Genomic DNA, 17,633 nt, shown 5'->3' with positions numbered 1-17,633 from the left:
GGCCCGGTTTGATGCCCCATATGTGAAATCACTCATTAGCCTTTCACTCTCCTGTGAGGTTCGAGGCTGTTACCAGCCACACTGGACAGATGTGGACACTGAGGCCCGAACAACTCCCCATCACTGTCGGGCTGAGAGAACCCAGGCTCTCCAGGGCTGGTATCTGGGTCAGCTCGCTGGGCTCCAGGCCTGTGTCCTGCTCTGCTTCTCCCCTGGCTTTTGTCCAGGTCTCCCACGCTGGGGAGGTTGGTGGAGGCCCCCTGCTAGGCTTGGGGGCCTGGGTGACACTATCAGAGCTTTGTGAACTCCACACTTTATAGCCTGTGATTAACTTTCAACAATCAGAACAGAAGGACACACCTTTGAGCTCTGGATATTTCCATGCTGTGACCTTGGTAATTCACATCTCTATACATTAGCATCCACCACTGTACCCTTCACTCATTCCTGAGTCTCCTTTGGAAAAAATTCCAGTCGAAAAATCTCCTTTGATTTAAAAAAAAATTTGTTCTTTGAAAGGACTGTATATTTCTAACCTCGCTGTTTTACATGTATGAGTTAGATTTCGTCAGCAGATTCTTAGAGTTTCTGTATTTCATTATACTATTTTTGGAAGTCCGTATGCAAGCATTGTTTCATAGGTACCATTTCTGATCTCAGTGTGTTTTTCTTTGGTTAATAAAAGCCACAGTTTGTAAATCAGGCATAAAAGATGGCATTTCCCTCAGCTCCCAGGATGGTGCCATGGTGAAAATCCTGCAGCTTATGTCTTCCTTGACTTTTTTTTCTTTTATTTCTTTGAATTCCCCTCAGGGAAAGCCCTCTAAATAGCTTCTTTAGGAGATAAGGAGACCTATGTTTCTGGGCTACCCTGATAGCTCAGCTGGCAAGGAATCCGCCTGCAATGCAGGAGAGCCTGGTTTGATTCCTGGGTTGGGAAGATCCCCTGGAGAAGGGATAGGCTACCCACTCCAGTATTCTTCGGCTTTCCTGGTGGCTCAGTGGGTAAAGAATCTGCCTGCAATGTGGGAAGCCTAGGTTCAATCCCTGGGTTGGGGAGATCCCCTGGAAGACGGCCCCACTCCAGTACCCTTGGCCTCGAGAATCCCATGGACAGAGGAGCCTGGCAGGCTGCATGCAGTCCATGGGGGCACAAAGAGTCGGACACAGCTGAGCAGCTTTCACTTACATTTCTGTGGGTTTTATTTTCACGCCCAGAAATTCTTTCACCTGCAGAATCTCTCCACTGTGTCGCCCAGCTGTGAAGCAACATTCTTATGCAGCCACGCCGCCCCCATCCCAGCTGTGAAGCAACATTCTTACGCAGCCACGCCGCCCCCATCCCGTGGGGGTTTCACTGTGCTCCGCGTCTCCCTCCCTTCCCCTCCCTCCCAGCGGAGCATCTTGATGGAAAGGGCAGCAGAGCAGAGGGGTGGACAGTTAAAGATGCTGAACTTTCACCCCTGGACTTTCACTGTCTTAATCACTTTGTGTCCTTGGGTAATCGCTAACCCTCTCTGGCCCTTGGGTTCCTACCGTTGGTGGGGTCATCTCTGCATCTGCATAGTGTTGCTGGGACAGAGGACCTCTTTTCATTTCATTTTTGGTTGCGCTGAGTCTTCATTGCTGGGCAAGGGCTTCCTCTGTTTGCAGAGAGCGGGGCTGCTCTTTGTTGGGCACACAGGCTTCTCACTGCGGGGGCTCCTCTCCTTCTGGGCACAGGCTCTAGGGTGCACAGGCTCAGTATTTGTGACGCACGGGCTTAGCTGCCCTTCGGCATATGGACTCTTCCCAGATCAGGGATCAAACCTATGTCCCCTACAGCAGTAGGCGGCTTCTCAAACGCTGGACCGCCAGGGAAGTCCACAGAGGACCTCTTTACATGAGATGGCTGTTGTCACGATGTCGTGAATCCTCGATCAGCGCTTGGCACACAGAGGCCAGCTGTCAGGCCAGCCTCCTGCCGTGGATCAGTTGTCAGGGTGCTCAGAGGCTCATCGTGAGACAGTCTACACAACAGTGAGCGGGCGGTCACGGCCAGGCCCACAGCAGTCCGGTAGGCTGCCTCCTAGCGGACTCGGACAGCTTGGAATCCTTCTTTGTTTATTGATATAATATCTTTGTGCTTCTGCCAATGGCTAGAATCTGCTGCGGAAAAACCCGGGTGTTCAGACTGTTACAAGCTTCAGGAGACTGCCAAGGTGAAGGTCCAAGGGGTTGCAAAGAAAGCACTGTGGTCCTTACACGTCTTGGTTATGTGTTCACGATGCGGTGGAAATTTCAGGACTAGAGGAGGAAACGCTCCCTGCCTGGTGTCTAAGCGCACCCGCAATACTGCCACGTGTGTCTTTGTGAAAGGCTCCAGGAGCAGGTCAGTCAGTGACTGGTCCAGACTCTCGGCTAGTGGTGGCTCCGTCCATTTGAACATCAGCAGGTTGAACGGTCCACTGTTTGGCTGGGGTTCCCTTCTGGTGATACCCCTGACACACTAGGCCGTTCCCTGGGCCCTGGGAGTGTGTCCTGTGACCTGCCTCCCTGGGCACCACAGATGAGTCCACGCAGTGACCTTTCACCCCAGTTACCTCCTTTTCCTCTGGGTTTACGAGGATTAGCAGTGTGCAGGGACTGGTCACCACTGGCCCTTTGCTCCACAGTCCTGCCAGGGGCCTGCAGCCGAGTAAGTGATATGCGTGCTGGACCTTAGAGGACAGAAGGAGGCCAAAGGAAGAAAGTGAACATCCCAGGGTGCTGGGGAGGGTGCGGGGGGTGCGTGTGTGCAGAGAGACAGGGCCCCACACGGTGGGCTCAGCCTAGGGCAGTGTCTGACCTGCCCACAAGACTGGCAGCTCCTCAGGCAGCGGCTGCCCTGGGCCCTTGGCAGCCTGATCACCTGAGCAGCTCCTGCGGGTCACGCGTGAGCTCAGTTGCTCATCTTGTCTGACTCTTTGCCACCCTGTCGACTGTGGGCCTGCCGGCTTCCTCTGTCCTTGGGACTTTTCAAGCAAGACCCCATTTCCTCCGCCGGGGATCTTCCTGACCCAGGGATTGAACCAGCATCTTCAGCTTTGGCAGGTGGATTCTTTACCCCTGCCAATTACCATTGCACAAAGATATTATATCTTATTATATCACTACCTTTACCACCACTGAGCCACTTGGGAAGCTCCCTTGTGGGTCACAGGAAGGGGTGAATCCCAGAGCCCCGCACACCCAGCAGCTACTCGCTCAGTGCAGCCGGGCTGGAGTCAGCGTGCTGTATCGTCGCATCTAATGCTGAGCAAGCATTCCCCGCTGTCCTCTGCTCTCCCTTCGCTCCCTGCTATCTCCCACCCTCACCTTGGGGAGCTGGCGAAGCACAGCCCCCTTGGGTGTTTTTATTCCCCGGGAAGCCAAGAGAACTAATGTGTGCTGTAGCGTGTGATCTTCATAAACCCCCTAATAGTGTTATTTGAAAACCAATTTCATTTCCTTTTAAAGATGGCAAAGTCAGTGGTCTTAACTCAAGGATTCCAGTGCCTGAGGTTTGACCTGGCGGACAAGTCACAGGGAGAGACACGAGAGATAAAAACTCCGTGTGGATGTACTAAGATGCCCCAGGGCACACCTGTGGGGAGAGGTGCTGGGGGATCTGAGGTTTTGTTTCAGGTGAAGGATGTGTTTCTAATGTTACCCTTTGAGCAAAGGCCCTGCTGGACTGGAGCCGTGGGTGGTCCTGGTGCACAGACTCCTCTGGGATTTTCTGAAGCCCCCAGCACTCTCAACCCAGTATATCCTCCCAGGGGGGCTCTCCTCATAGACAAGGGGGTCCCCAGGATGGAGTCTGTGTTACAGCCGAGCGTGTAAAGGGATCTGAACTTGTTGAATCTTAGACTCAGGAGACAGGGAAGGTCTTGTCTCTTGCTTGCTGGAAAACCAGCCCCTCAGCAGGGCCTCTTACACCTGGAGGTCCTAGAGCCACACTCCCCGCCGCCACCACCCCCCACTCCCCGCTGGCCTCTGATGCTCCCAGTGCCCCTCTTTCGGAACAGACCGAGCCTCTGTCCCCTATAGGGTCTGTCCACAGCCTTAGGACGAGGGTCCAGGCTCTCCTTTCTCCCAGCTCCACCCCTGCCCCCACCACCCACAGTGTTTTTCCCTGCTAAACCCTCATGCTCAATTTCACTTCTGAATTTCATTTTTATGTTCTTTTTTTTTTTTTTTTAGTTCCCCAACCAGCGATGGCATCCATGCCCCCTGCATTGGGAGCTCAGAGTCTTAATCCCTGGACCCCCAGGCAAGTCCTCCTTTTCTGTTCTTTTGCTCAGAATTTCTATCCCAGACTTCTCATATTTCAAATCTCAATTTCCATGTCACTCCCCTGGGGAAACCCTCTCTGACCCTTGGGAACGTTTGAGGCCCTGGGCAGGGGCTGCAGACACAGTGCTCCAGGGATCCACAGCCTGGTGTGGCTGACGGGACAGCAGGAAAAGGGGGCGTGTCCCTTTCCTGGGAGGCCATGAAGGCGACTGAGGAGATGGATGACGGAGGTGCTGAGGAATGGCCCTGAAAGTGGAGGAGCTAGACGTCGGTGAAAGAGACAGAAACCTGCCCTATCCACACGCTTCCACCAGCTCCTGCTTGGAGCTGCCTGACTGCCGTGCCAGCAGCTTACTTTGCAGCCCAGGCTCTGGGTGCCTGTCACCTCGGGGGCCAGTCGGCAGTCAACAAGGGGCTTGCAAACTCTGCACGTCACAGAGCCTGGTCCTGAGGCTGAAACGCAGTGATGTCCAGAACAGAGGTGACTCTGACCACAGGTGACTCAGGAGGACGACGCTGGCCTGGCTGGAGTGCCCACCCCTGGAGGAGGTCAGTGTTTCCTCCTGACGCTTCCCCATGGACTGTCTCCCCCTCTCTGTAATCTGCAGGAATCCTCTAAGCTGTCGCCCCCTTGAAATCCACCTCACCCCTGCAAACCCAGGCGTTAGTTCTTTCTAGGTGAACAGAGAAAAATGACACCTAATTAAGAGTAGACGTGCTGATGGGGTTCTTTGAAACTTATTTCCCTCTGCAAGCCAGTAATCTCTATCGATCACCCCTTTCAGGGCAAATAATTCACCCTGGGAGACTGCGGCCGTGTGCGTTGTACCTGATTCATCTTAAATGGCTTTGAACTTTTAAAATGTCCTCCTTTAACTGTGGAGTTGAAATAGCTCAGAATTCTTATAATGATTGTAATTATAGCTGCTGTTTGGTTAGCACCAGTAATCTCCTAGGCTCTTCACAGTCATTCTCTCTGCTTCCCAGAACTCCTCTGTTAGGGATTATTATTCCTGGGGTAGGGGGAGATTGAGAGAGACTGGGGATGAATATCTCAGAGAGGTTAAATAATTTACTTAAGGTCACACAGCTGAATGGATCTGAACTAATCCTGCCAGCCCATGCTTCCTCTGTCCCCCAGTGAGGCTCTGATTCAAGGATCTCAGAGCTGGGAAGGACCTTAATCACATCCTCATTGTTTTTTTTTTAACTTTTAATTTTATATTGGAGTATAGGAGGTCAAACCAGTCAATCCTAAAGAAAATTAGCCTTGAATATTCATTGGAAGGACTGATGCTGAAGCTGAAACTCCAATGCTTTGGCCACCTGATGCGAAGAACTGACTTATTGGAAAAGACCCTGAAGCTGGGAAAGATTGAAGGCAGAAGGAGAAGGGGATGACAGAAGATGAGATGGCTGGATGGCATCACTGACTCGATGGACGTGAGTTTCGGCAAACTCCAGGAGTTAGTGATGGACAGGGAGGCCTGGCATACTGTAGTCTTTTCCGACTCTTTGCGCAACTGAGCGACTGAACTGAACTGAAGAGCCAATTAATGATTTTGTAGTTTCAGGTGAGCAGTGAAGGGACTCAGTCATGCATACTCATGTATCCATTCTCCTCCAAACTGCCCTCCCATCCAGGCTGCCACATAACACTGAGCAGAGTTCCACATGCTTTACAGTAGGTCCTTGTTGGTGATCCCATTTTAAATATAGCCGTCCCGTGCTGTTGGGTTACCCAGACCTCTCTGCTCTGCCACAAACCCACCCCTTTAGCCAGAGATCAAAAAATAGAAGTGGCCAGGCAGGCAGGAGGCGGGGGAGGGAGAGAGGCAGTGCAAAGGCCTGGGGGTGAGCACGGGTGAGCTTGGGGACTGCGAGGGCCTGCTGGTGGTCCACGTGGTGGGAGCGACTGGAGGCCGGGAGGGAGGGCACCAGCTCTTAGGAGCTCTCCGCTGACGACTTTGAGCCGGGGAGGGACAGGTGCCTGTTTGATGAATGAGCTGAAAGGAGGCGGGGCCAGGGCAGCAGGGCCACGGGAGGCCTCCAGGGGAGAGAAGTGCCCAGGTAGTGGTGGACGCATGGAGAGCCACCTCGTGGTGGGGCCCGGGGGCCGACTGTCTGTCGGGGTGAGAGCAGCGTGTGTGGGAGCCATTCACCCAGGCCCCCCGATGCCGGGGGAGGAGAGGGCGTGGGGCTGGGCTTCTGTTCTGTTCGCTTCTCCCGGTGGACGACCTCACAGAGTGGCACCTAGACAGTGCAGCTGAGGGAGGCCACCTGCACAGAGGGAGACTTGGCGGCAAACAGTCATTTGGCAAACTTGGGACAGAAGAGTCGCTTCGGCATCCAAAGGCAGAGACTGGTGACAGAGAAGGGAGAAGCTGCCTGAGTGACCCTAAAATCAAGATGGGCCCACACAGCTGGTGTCCAGTCCTGGCCCCAGCTCTGTATTCATCTCCTGTGGCTGTTGTACTTTGGCTAGCTGATTTGAAGAGCTGACTGTTTGGAAAAGAATCTGATGCTGGGAAAGATTGAAGGCAGGAGGACAAGGGGGTGACAGAGGATGAGACGGTTGGATGGCATCACCGACTCAATGGATGTGAGTTTGAGTAAACTCCGGGAGATGGCGAAGGACAGGGAAGCCTGGTGTGCTGCGGTCCATGGGGTCACAAAGAGTCAGATACGACCGAGTGACTGAACAACAACAATATCATGGTTGCTGTAACATATTATCCAAAACAGTGGCTTAAAATAACACGAATATATTCTCTTACAGGTCTGAAGGTCACAAGTCAAATCAGTTTCACTGGGTAGAGGCAAGGCGTTGGCAAGGCTGTCCGCTCGGAGCCCTCTCTCACCTCAAGGGTGTGACATTCGCCATCATCACGATCTAGGGACGAGAGCCACAGAAGAGTGCCTACAGCAGCTTCCCAGCCATGGCAGCAGTCCCCTCTTGGGGCCCTGGAAGAAATCCCTTCCTGGGACTTTCTAGTGGTCCAGTCCCATGCACAGGGTCAGGTTCAACCCCTGGGTGGGGAGCTGAGATCCTGCATACCTTGTGGCCAAAATATCAAAACATAAAAAAAAAAACCACCCAGAAACAATATTTCAACAAATTCAATAAAAACTTAAAAACAAATCTCTTCCTTTCCTGGTCAATGGCCTGCCTCGTGGGTACATGCCCTGGACAGTGGCATGGGCTTTGATGCTCAGAAGGAGTCCACCCTGGATTGAACTCTGCTCTCACTGTCTTGAAATTCTTTACCAGTTTTTTTAATCTTAGGGTTCACTTTAATGAAGATAGTAATGTTGCACATTCCTATCAGTTTGGACAAAAGTATAATGACCTATATTCATTATAATGTCATTTGAAGTATTTTCATTGCTCATAAAAACTTCTGTGCTCTATGTATTATCTCCCTGCAAACTTCTGGCAACCACTGGTCTTTTTTATTGTTTCCATAGTCTTGCCTTTTCCAGAATGGATTATAGTTAGAACCTATTTTTTTCTTTTTCCTTGCAAAGTGAAATTCGCTCAGTCATGTCTGACTCTTTGCGACCCCATGGACTATACAGCCCATGGGATTCTCTAGACTAGGATACTGGAGTTGGTAGCCTTTCCCTTCTCCAGGGGAACTTCCCAACCCAGGGATCGAACCCAGGTCTCCCACATTTCAGGCGGATTCTTTACCAGCTGAGCCACAAGGCACAAATCCTTTACAAGACTACTCCTGATCCACTCATGCCACCAAACAGGCTCTAAGTGGCAAATTCCCCCACGTGACACTTCCAGTATTGAGCCCTGTCCCACTGACCTTGCCTAGCAGCCCTGTGGAGGGGCAGAGGGACACATGTTGGATATTTATTCGTAGGAAGCCCACAAATTTTGTGCCCCTTGTTACAATGAACCCAGATTCCTGTTGAGTGTATTATAAATCTTTATCATTTTTGAACAAGTAGCTCACATTTTCATTTTGTCCCAAGCTCTAAATTATGTAGCTGGTGCTGACTCAGCCCTAACCTCTTACCTCCAGCAAAGACACCTGGAAATGGACTTCATAGTTTTTTTGGACACTTGACATAATTTTAGCTAATATCCCATTGTATTTTTCTGGCCTAACCATTCATAGGCATTATTACTGCCCTGGGAACAAAGTTTCTGGCAACAAAGAATGTCCTTGTAAGATGTTCTTTTTATTAAGAGAGGCAATATTGTCGATGAAGATTCAAACACAGGCATCGTTTGAATTAGGGAATGATTATTCCCATTAAGAAGAGGTTCTTGTTTTCCAAAAAGGATTCCGTATGGAATTCTTTAAATGGTCGGCTTTCCTAATGCATTTTTAATGTGTTTCAACATATTAAAAATTACTTACACGCAGGCTTCTCAAGTCTGTGCATGGAACCAGCGTGCCCTGAGCCCCTGCTCTGGTCCGGCCCTGCAGGGCTCAGGAGGGACTGTGTCTGGCAGGGTCGGGGAAGGTGGTCCCTCTCGGAGGAGCTCTGCCTGCTGAGGGGTCACCCAAAGCAATGGAGATGCAGACAGACAGGATCCAGTAGGATGCCCTGGAGCAGCGGCAGGAATGGGAACTCCAAGCACATCCCCTTGAAGATCCTTCAAGGGGCTGAGGTTTGCAGGTGGGCAGGTGGGTGGGGACTCTGGGAAGACCCCGGGCATTGTGTCTGGGGGAGGGTCCCCAGGGGAGAGGCCTGGTTGGCAGCACGACAAGGGCCCTCCTGCTGGTCTGAGGAGCCAGGCCTAGGGAAGAGAGGAGAGAGGCCTGCCAGCCCCGGAGCCACGAGGTGGGAAGATCACTGCCCACAGGAAGGCAGGTTGGAGCTCGAGATCCCAGAGCTGCGGGTGGCAGAGAGGCACTCTAACAGCCGTCAGACAGCGGAGCATTGGACCTGGGCAGGCAGAGGCCCTGGGAGGGGGCACAGGATCCACAAAGGGCACCAAAGCTGGAATGCGGGGAGACTCAGGGGCGGGAGGTGCCCTGAGAAAGGTTACCCATTTGTAACTTGGCCATGTCCGACCCTTGCAACTCCACGGACTGTAGCCCACCAGGCTCCTCTGTCCAAGCGAGCTTTTCCAGGCAAGAAAACTGGAGTGGGTCCTACCATTTCCTACTCCAAATCAAAGCTGGAGGGAAGGTATGGCTGAATGTGAGGCAAGTCACTTGGACCAGGTGCAGACACGAGGATCTGGGAGAGAGACCCGGCCGGTCCCAGTAGGCTTCTGAGAGCTGATGCTGCTGGAAGCTTCCAGCATGGGGGCAAGAGATACTACTCGGGAGAAAGGCGAGGAGAGAAAAGTTAAATGTGAAACCGGGAGAGCCTGGCGGCAGGAGGGACAGGCTGAGGCAAAGGGCTGGTGGCGGGGCATGGACCTGCTCGGGTGAGCGGGGCATGGAGGCTGCTCTCAGACCCTGCAGGCCAGGAGCAGAGCCCTGGAGGGAGGGAGGTTTGTGGTCACTGATGCACTTCAGGAAGATGGGACATTAGGCTGAGGAGGGACGGAGGTTGGAGCACAGTCCATGGTCAAGGCCAGGAAGAAGCCTGTGGTGGTGACAGTAGAAGAGACCAGCCTGGGAGCTCCCCGATGGCCCAGTGGTTAGGACTCCTCACTACTACCACGGCCTGAGTTCAATCCCTGATTGGGGAACCAAGATTCTGAAAGCCTTGTGATGCGGCCAAAAACAAATTAAAAATAAAAATTGAAAAAAAAGAGGAAGAGACCAGTTTAAAAGCCAAGGCTCTTGCACAGCAGGGCTGCTCAGTGCCCCTCGGCCGGTGCCCGTTGTGAGTCCTGTGTGCAGGCTGCCACCCCTGTCGTCTCTGCATCCAGGGTAGCTCCTGGGGCCGCGCCCCTGTCAGCCAGGCCAGACCGCGGTTCAGCAGAAGGCCCAGCTGCAGGAACTTCTCTCTGCCCTGCTGACACTTCCCCATTGAGGCCTATCATCACCTGGGTGAGCTGGCATCACCATCTTCAGGTAAAAGGCCAGGAGGCTGGGTCACTCATCTGTAGTCACGCGGGTAAGAGGGACTGCGTGCTGAGCCTGTCCAATTCAGGGCCAGCCAGGTTCCTTTCCAGCACTGGGCACTTCTGCCAGCACCAGTGGGCCACTGCCCCAGGTAACACTGTCAGCCACCCCAGTGGATCACTGACACCCACCCATGGACCGGTACCACCCGTGGGTGAAACCTCACTTGCCAATGGAACCCCGGCACAAAGCAACAGACACAAAGGGAAAAGAGGTTCTTTAGGACGGGTTGGCCTTGAAATTCGTGTAGGACATCCAAGCATGGACGATTAGCAGCAGGCTCTCTGGGGATTGGAGGGATGTTGGCACGTGGCTGACCACTGAAGACTCGGCTTCACAGAGGATCCCCAGGGAGACTGTACGGGGTGGACCCTCAGACTCCAGGGGACAAGGAGGGCCATCTCTTCACCTGGGTGGGCAGAGCCACACCTGGCCACAGCCCGTCCATCGTCAGAGACGCTGGAGTGTAGGAGCAGCGCTGTCCTCCTTGGCCCTGGGGACAGGCTGGTGGGTGGTGTCTCTTCCCTTTTCTTTGTCATTCAAAAAATAGCTGGTGGACTTCCCTGATGGTCCAGTGGTTGAAAGTCTACCTGCCAATCCAGGGGGCACCAGTTCGATCCCTGGTCCAGGAAGACTCCACGTGCCACAGGGTGACGAGGCCTGAGGACCACATCGACTGAGACTGCATGCCCTAGAGGCCACGCTCTGCAAGAAGAGAAGCCGCTGCAACGAGAGGTCCCCGCTCACCCCAACTAGAGAAAGCCCCATGCACCAGTGAAGACCCAGTGCAGCCCAAAATAATTAACTACTTAAAAAAACCTCAGGGTGGCCAGAATTTGATGTAAGAAATCAGTGAACAACTATCGTATATTAACGTGTATATATGGAATCTAGAAAAATGGTACTGACGACCTATGTGCAAGGGCAGGAATAGGGATGCAGACGCAGAGAACACACTCGTGCACACAGTGGGGGGAGGAGGGGGGGAAGCATAGAGGGAGTAGCATGGACCCTGCACATTACCATATGCAAAACAGAGAGCCAGTGGGAGTTTGCTCAAACCCTGCTCTGTGAAAGCCTAGAGGCCTGGGATGGGGTGGGAGGTGGGAAGGAGGTTCACGAGGGAGGGGACCCATGTGTACCTATGGTTGATTCATGCTGATGTGTGGTGGAAACCAACAAAATATTGTAAAGCAATTATCCTCCAATTAAAAATAAGCACATTTAAAAAAAAGAAATCAATGATTTCTGTAAAAATGAAATTGAATAATACTTTTTTAAAAAGTAGCTATTGTGGGTCCCACTGGGCCAGCACAGGGTGTCCCTTGGCGGTTCCCAAGCTCAGTTTCCCCATCATTAGCCAGGCAGTGAGAGAAATAAAGGGCTGGCCTGCAGGGCTGGGGAGGGGACAGCCAGTGATTTGCAGAGTGCAGGTGGGTTTGGGGGGCAGGTTGGTCTGGGAAAATAAGGCGGGATGGCTGCAGACAAGGGGAGGCAGGTGGCCGAGACCCCTTCCCCTTCATTTTACAGACGAGAGCCTGGCTTGGGGAGGAGAACAGAGCAAGGAGGGTGCAGGGACCCATGGGGGTGCTCGAGCCCAGGGTGAGCCCCCTCCATCCTCAGCCACGTCCTGCGGTGGGAGGTACAGTGGCCTTAACCCTAACCCTAACCCTAACCCTAACCCTAACCCCACACCTCTTATGGGCAAGGACCTTGGCAGTCGCTTTCACCTCTTGAACCTCGGTGCTCTCACCTGGTCAGCGAGGCTCAGAGGCCCCTCTGGCTCTGCTGCCCTCACAGGGTCATGCGGGGATCAGACCAGATGAGGCGCCTCTTCCAGATCAAACCCATCCAGCCCTCCACTTAGGGGCTGGCTTCTGGCGCACTCAGCCGGGACTAGGGGACTGGCCGTGTCCTCCATTAGAAGCAATCGAACAAGAGAGAATGCAAACATTTGTTCTCGAGGGAGATGGGTGTCCCTGGCAAACCAGAGCGTTCTCTTCCGCTTGGAAACCACAGGTCAAGGAGACCCAGGGTGAGCCGCCCCGCGAGGTGCAGGTGTGATGCGCATTCTGTGGCCGCCAAAGAAGATGGCCTGGACACACGGCCCAGACCAAGGCCGTTCTCTAGAGGGCCTGGAACAGGGGTCGGCGTGCATCTGCTGAGGAGTGTTCTTGGCGCTGGGACTGGAGACGCACGGGGAGTGGGGCCAGCGATCTGGCTTCCTTGGGGGAAATTTGCAGAATGTGGACAGAGCCGACTTTCCTTCTGCGCGCCGAGCAGAAAGAGCTCTTGACAAGGAGGCTCCTGGTGAAGAGGCTCCTGTTCCAGTTCCCACAGCGTCCTGGGCACTGGGAGCCCTGGCCCCCAGGTGAGACCCCACCATGGCTGGGTGAGAGAAGTGTGTACAGATGCCGTGAACACGGGCGCCCGAGATGCCCTGGCTCACCTCCCAGTTCTTCTTCCCCCCTTACTGGGCATCAGGATGTGAATTCAGCGTCTGCTCCACATCTTTGAGTGCACCCCTCCCTCCCCCAAAGGGAGACGAAGCTAACATTTTGATGAGACCCTCTTAGGCAACAGGCCCCCTGCCCACTGACTTCATTTTGCAGGAGTGGACACTGGGGCTTGAAGTTTAGGAAACTCACCCAGGCTCTGGGAAGGCTGATGTTGGTGGGGTGTGGGGGGTAGGTCCAAGGGGAGGATAGGGGTGTGGGGTCAGGGGAGGCCAGATCCCGGCCCAACTCCACCGTCCACTCATTCAGAGGAGGTGTCAAACTCCCAGGATCTCAGTGCCCTTGGATGAGGGGGGAGGTTAGAAGGAAAGAATTCCAGACGCCCTACCTCACAGAATGTTGAGAGCCTTAGGCGAAAATAAGGGCTTCCCAGGTGGCTCAGTGGTAAAGAATCCATCTGTTCACGCAGGAGAAGCCAGAGATGCGGGTTTGATTTGGACGCGGGTTGGGAAGATCCCCTGGAGTAGGAAATGGCAACCTGCTCCAGTATTCTATTTTTTTTAAATTTAATTAATGTATTTAATTTCTGGCTGTGTTGGGTCTTCATTGCTGCGTGGGCTTTTTCTGTAGTTGCAGAGCGTGGGGGCTACTCTCTAGCTGCAGTGCATGGCTTCTCTTGTTTTGGAGCAAGAGCCGTAGGTGCATGGGCTTCGGGAGTTGTGGCTCCCGGGCTCTAGAGCGCAGGCTCGGTGTTGGGGTGCATGGGTTCAGTTGCCTTGTGGCGTGTGGGATCTTCCCGGACCAGGGACTGAACCCGTGTCTCCTGTGTGGGCAGCTGGATCCTTCACCACTGAGCCACCAGGGAAGCCCTGTTCTGCGTTTTTAGGAGATGGGATACATCAGCAGCTGTCTAGCCCTGGGTCAACAACTGTGTTGAAATTCTTCTCTGGCCGCTATCAGGCAAACCTTCAGAACTTTTAAATTCACATTTTTCTTGCATACTTACCTTTCTCATTCCTCCCTGATTTACAAACCTTGAACCGTCTTCTAATTCCCCAATAAATGAGTCATTATTGCCGTTAACACCGGTTCTTGGCCTCTCTCATTGCAATAGTAATGACCCTCATTTCATCATTGGAAGTGTTATTAATAACTCATAATTCCTTAACTACTATTTCGCCAGTGACAGCTGAAAGATTTTTGACCTGTGTCCTCCGCAGAGGGTGACAAAGCTGCGCCTAGAAGCCTGTACCCTTACCTCCCAGCCAACAGTGTTTTCCACTGGCCACAGTGGTCAGCCTCCCGGCCAGTATTTGTTGGGCATCTTCTATGGGGGAAAGCATGTCTTTATTTTTTTTTTATTAATTTTTATTGGAGTCTAGTTGACTTGCAATGTCATGTTAGTTTCAGGCATACAGCTAAGTGTATCAGTTATACGTGTGCATATATCCGCTCTTTTTTAGATTCTCTTCCCATATAGGTCATTACTGGGCATCTTTTGTGAGCTCAGCAGAGCTGTGATGTGGGCGCTTGGACACCAAGCTTGGACCTGGCCTAGTTTCGGTTAGAAACCATTACATATCAGCTGTACTTCCTTAGCTAAACTGTTAGATGAATTGGCCTCAGTTTCCTCATCTATATAATGGGGTTGAAGGGTGAAGGATGAAAATGAGACAACACAGAAAGCCCTTGTCTTGATGTCTTCCATTTAATATGCACTTGCTCAACAAGCCCCTCATTATTATAACTTGAAATGCCTGTCGGGTACCTGGCACGTGCAGCGTGCTGACAAGGACTCTCTGATTTGGACCCTATGGGCTCAGATGAGATGCGGGGAGGCAGGGTGGGTGCCGGGTAGGAAGCGAGGCACTCTGCTGCTGCTCTGGCATTCAGCGAACTGAATGGGTGGAGAATAAAAGAGGTTTGTTTTGCAAGTCCTTGAAAGTTTTCAATGAACTGTGGAAAAAAATCTGTGCTGAACATGCAAATGAATAATTGAGCTCACTTTCTATGCCTGCAAACACCAGCCACTGAAGGCAGAGGTAGTTGCATTTAAGGACAATGGAGCACCAAGGTTGAAGACGGTTTTTTCCCCATCACGACCAGAGGCAGAATGTGAAACTCACCTCCCTGGGGAATAAGAGAAGCACCATCTGATAAAGCCAGGCTGCGTGTGTGTTGGTTGATTAGTCGTGTCCAACTCTTTGTGACCCCATGAACTGCAGCTCACCAGGCTCCTCTGTCCATGGGATTTTCCAGGCAAGAATACTGGAGTGGGTTGCCATTCCCTTCTCCAGGGGATCTTCCCGACCCAGGGATCAGATCTAGGTCTTTTTCATTACAGGCAGATTCTTTACCGTCTGAGCCACCAGGGAAGATGGAGTCAGGCTGGGGTGCTACTAATTAGGAGAGTTAGGTCCAGCCTCAACCCTCCAATCAAGGAGATTTAGGACTTGAATGGGGGTGGCTCCGAGAAAGAGGTGGAATTCACAATGGGATGAGGCCTGACTCAGGAAGGAAAGATGGGGAGCATGTTAGTGTCCTGGGGTGGCCGCAACAGAGTCCAAGGTTGGGCGGGTTTAAACAGCAGAAATGTGTCCTCTCAAGGTTCTGGGAGCCAGACGTTCAAGATCAAGGCACTGGCAGGGCCATGCTCCCTCTGAAGGCTCCAGGCAGGAATCTGCTCCTCGCCTCCCCCTTGGCTTCCGTGTGACCCGCAGTCCTATGTCCATGGTCACGTGGCATTCTCTCTGCATGTGTCTGTGTCTCTCCCACTCTCATCACGACCCCAGTCTTATTGGATGAAGGGCCCACCCTATCCTGGGATGACATCATCTTAACTTAGTGAGATGGGCAATGACCCTATTTCCAAATAAGGTCACCTCCTGAGGTTCTGGGGAGGTTGCAAATTTTTCGAGGATGTGTCCAACCCCATATAGGAAGGAAAGTGAAGGGAGACAGATCGAGAGGGGCTGACCACAGGTCTCACTCCCCCTGCCTGCCTCTGCACTGGACCAGGCCGTTTAGGGTTCACAAAGTGTCCCCAGAACAAGCTTGGGGGACGGTGGGGCCTTGACACCCCCGACCTTGTAATGTCCCCAGTCTCTCCTCTCCGGCTCACCCTACCCGACTCCGGCACCCAGTGCCCCAGGCCGGAAACCCAAGGCTGTCCTGGACGCCCTCCTCTTTCTCTCCCCGTCCCCTCCCCTGTCCACCTGCCTTATGCTCACCTTTCCCACCCCGAGGGTCCCGCTGCTGGGCTCCACCCTGAGTCACGGTCCCAGCCTCCAGGGTCAGGGGCTGAGACCCCTGCATCCAGCGGTGGCTGAGTGACTGCTGATGACCGACTGCTCCTCACCCCAAACCTTCAAGGCCCCTCCTCTTGGCGCCTGATGCCAGGACCTCTTCCAGGTGGCTGCTTTGCCAGGGTGTCCTGTGGGTGTTGGGGACCCAGCTGAACCCAGCATTGGCAGTTCGGGGAGGCCAAGTTCTGTCTCCCCCCACAGCACCCTGGGCACTTGTCTGTCCCAGCACCTGCCACATGGCTCACTTGTGTTGCCAATAGGGAGGAAGTTCACTCACTTAATCCTCACTTCAGCTGGCACGTAGCACTCTGGAACTGTCTACGAGTGGATGAGCCCCATTTTATATGGAGGGGGAGACTCAGAGCATAGCTTGCATTATGCCATGCAGCCAGTGGGTGACAGCCAAGCCCCCAAACCCCTAACCTCAGGGGACTCCAGTGGTTAAGACTTCGCCTTTCAATGCAGGGGGTGCGGGTTTGATTTCTGGTCGAGGAATTAAGATCCCACATACTTTGAGGCCATAAAACCAAAATATAAAGCAGAAGTAATATTATCACAAATTCAGTAAAGACTTTAAAAATGGTCCACATTAAAAAAAAAAAAATTCTTCTCAAAAGACTTACTTAAAAAGACACAACAAAAACCCAACCTCAGCCATCTGGGCTGCCCAATTCCCTTTCCTGCTCAGGAAAGACAGGCAAGGGACCCCAGAGGGTCATCGTGGGGCCTCATCATCAGCCTCTGAGAGCCAGTGTCCAGGCAGACTCGGGGCAGCGCTTCAGGGGCCATGGAGATGCACTGAGCTCTTCTCCGCGTGTGCAGACCTGCAGCTGCTGCTCCGGGTACCCCTCCCCAGGTATGCCCTCGCCCGCAGTCCCTCCCAGCCCTGCCCCTCGGCCGGTCAGCCCGGTTTGCCTCACAGTCGCTGATCACCCGGGCTCACAGGTTGGACCTGCAGAAGTCTTGGGGAGCCCTATCTGTCCTAGCCTTCTCGCCTGGGTGGCCTCTGCCCTAACCCCCAACCCCGTCCTCAACCCCCCTGCTGCTCCCCTTGGGCAGGGCCAGGACCGGCCCGTCCTCCTGGGGCAGCATCCTCACCGGTGGCCCTGGCCCGCATCTCCCCACATCTGGAATCTGCAGACACTGACAACATCACCGCACTTGTGTCCGAGGCTCCCCATCGCTTGCTGACTGTCCCGGCTGCTTGGGAAGCGCTTGGACTTTGCCTTTCTTCCTGGTACATCTCTGATCCTCTCTGGATGGGAAGATGCCGCCCTGCTCTGTCCCTCCAGTGCGCCCGAGGCTTCTGTGACTGCCTGGGAGGCCCCAGTTTCGGGAGCTGTGGGCTCGCCCTGCTCTCGCTCCTTAAGTCACCTGGTTTGGGCTTCTTACCCAAGCCCCACAGGCACTTCCAGGGATCATCTCCGGAGGATCACCTCCCGGCTCAACTTCTTCATGGTAATCCTAGTTCAGGGCCAGCTTCTGGCTCAAACCCAAGCTAAGCTACCACCTCTCCCCTCTCCCAGCGT

General features: G+C 53.3%; 1 pseudogene; it reads right to left on the bottom strand.

Annotated features, from left to right (window-relative positions):
• Window positions 1-8,148: 8,148 nt before the first annotated feature.
• Window positions 8,149-8,269, bottom strand: LOC133249012 (small nucleolar RNA SNORA11; annotated as a pseudogene).
• Window positions 8,270-17,633: the final 9,364 nt, after the last annotated feature.

The sequence above is a fragment of the Bos javanicus genome, chromosome 5 (genome assembly GCF_032452875.1).
Source record: "Bos javanicus breed banteng chromosome 5, ARS-OSU_banteng_1.0, whole genome shotgun sequence".
NCBI lineage: Eukaryota > Metazoa > Chordata > Mammalia > Artiodactyla > Bovidae > Bos > Bos javanicus.
This window is presented reverse-complemented; position numbering and strand designations above follow the sequence as displayed.